Source organism: Palaemon carinicauda, chromosome 2, assembly GCF_036898095.1.
Source record: "Palaemon carinicauda isolate YSFRI2023 chromosome 2, ASM3689809v2, whole genome shotgun sequence".
Lineage (NCBI taxonomy): Eukaryota > Metazoa > Arthropoda > Malacostraca > Decapoda > Palaemonidae > Palaemon > Palaemon carinicauda.
The window spans coordinates 22942604-22945102 of record NC_090726.1 but is presented as its reverse complement, the minus strand read 5'-3'; the positions used below and the strand labels follow the sequence as shown (position 1 = coordinate 22945102).

At 31.9% G+C, this 2499-nt stretch overlaps 1 pseudogene; it reads right to left on the bottom strand.

Moving 5' to 3' along the window:
• The window catches only part of LOC137623318 (alkaline phosphatase-like), a 68472-nt pseudogene extending 66514 nt beyond the window's left edge, over positions 1-1958 (bottom strand).
• Positions 1959-2499: the final 541 nt, after the last annotated feature.

Genomic DNA, 2499 nt, shown 5'->3' with positions numbered 1-2499 from the left:
TTCTATTATTTATTGAGAATTAGCAAGGTCCTCTTCTCTCTCTCTTTCTCTCTCTCTCTGATCCTTTAATTAAGAGATAAGTCTTTATCTTCTCGTATTTATCAAGAATTACCAAGGTCTTTCGATAGTCTGTTTAATGAGGGCTAATGAAATGAACGTTGAGAGTTAAATTCCACTACAACTAGATCTGCGTAACGAACTTTATCTGACTTTGTTGATGCAGTATTTTATTTCCACCATTATTCATTTTATCGTTTAAAGAGAATTCTATGTAATTCCAATAAACAAATTCAAATATCCGTGATTCCAAAGCTCATGAAAATCAATACATTTCAGAGTCCTGCATCTCAAAAACAATGTCACTTAAGATAATATCTATTGTCTTTATTTTTGTTTTGAAGACTCATGATATTTTTGTCTGAATTTCTGCTAATCGCTTTGGCTTAATTGGTCCCACCAAGAAAAGGGAAATCTAAAGAAACGGAAGGGAGACTATCTTAGTTGAGCAATAATCCAAGTTCCTTGTTTCACTTTCTTTGATAATAGATTGAAAATGTATTTCCAATGAACTCTTTCGCAACCATTCTCTTAATAGCTTTTCAATTATATCCCATCTACAGTGTCGTAATCATAAAATCTGTTATTATCATATTTTTCAACACATTTATTCCTCAATGATAAGGAAAATATGTACATTAACACAGTCTACCTAAACTTTATAGTGAAGAAACAATTTTACTAAAGAATGCAAATTAAAAAGATTATCGTGTATTATGTATTTTATGTAATTAGATGAATATAGTCACCACAGTCGTTCACCTAATAGTAGTTACTATAAAAAATCAAATCTTTTCTCACGTGATCCAATTATTGTCTCGTTTCCCTAATGACCATTTTATAGCTTTCGAGGTAATGGTTATGCTGGGGTTAGTGTACTTATCCCAAGGATTTTTTCTTTTGTTTATAAACCTCTTGTCACTAAAGATCTTAATTCTCTCTAAAGTTTTCGTTTTATTCTTCTCGTATCTTGGATATTATCTTTCTATTCGTTGATTTGATTTTAACTTTATGGATAAAGGCAGCCACGTAATGTTATATTGAAGTTATTCCATTCTGAAAAATGTCTATATTGTAAAAAGTATTCGTTATAGATGTCAGCAATTTGGATATCAAGCAAACATATAGGTCATGAGATATTTGTCTATTTAATATTTTCTGCTGTTGCATAAACAAAAGTTTTTATTTATTATTTTCATTGTTTATTTAACAAATTTACAGATAAAAGCTGAGCTTTACTAAACAAGTTTTCACTATAAGTAACATGGAACATGAATTAATATATCACCAGACGTATAAGAAGCACATGAATTTACTATCATAATCAGCCATGAATTCGAAATTCTGAATAATCCTTATGCATGATTTCCTTTTCATAAGCGTTTCGTAAAACCTTTTGGGCAGATTTCCTTAGTTTTTCCTTAAAGATGGAAGATGGAGATAAAGTCTTATACTATATTTATTAACTTCCAATTCACAAAGGTCTAAAAAGCATAACTAATTGAGTCTGTCGCACCAAGATAACCACTTAATGTTGTTGTTTTTTCGTTGCTAAATGATTTCTATAAGTTTATGACGTCTTCTATATACTTGTTTTCACTAACCATAAGTGCAGAAAACACCAATAAGAAAAGATCACTATAAATAATTAAAAAACTTTCAATTTTCTTATTATTTAGTCCTTATGAGAATTTTTCAAAGAAAATGCAATTAATCACATCGTACATATTCGTTGACTGACATCTCAGCATCATAAGATGCCTCACATATATATCAGCATCGATCGCACACTTAAAATCGCCGTCCAAATCTCAGGTTATGAAGAGAGTCGAGCGGGGTGGAGGCAGGTGATGCACACCGGACTGCCAGAGCGCATAGATCAGAGCAGTCTCTCACTACGGGTGCCGAAAGCCAACTGAGGCTGACTGTGAACTGACTGCCGCTGCCGCTTAGACAGGGGATGTGCGTGTCTGCCTCATCACAGCTCTGCTGAAATAGACGGAGAAGTCCTCCTTCATTCCTGTCTTAGAAGGCTCGCCTTTAAATTAAGAATTTTCGAGGGACGTAGTCTTTTATACGCGCATTTAGGAAAAAAAAAAGTTCCAACTAAATAAAAAAAAATTTCTGTAAGGATGTTCTTTTTAGCGCATTATTTTTTTCTTTTGTTTAGGTATATTTTCTATATCAAAATCTAAATGGTATAATCATGAAATGTAGTTTCCTTTCAGATTGAGGTTTACTACTAGTCCAGTTAGTCGTAACCAACCAACTATACTAACCTATCCTAGATTTGTGTTAATATGTATGCCTAACACACCTGCTCAGGTGTAGTTATATCAATACACACACACACACACACACACACACACACACATATATATATATATATATATATATATATATATATATATATATACATATATATATATAGATAGATAGATA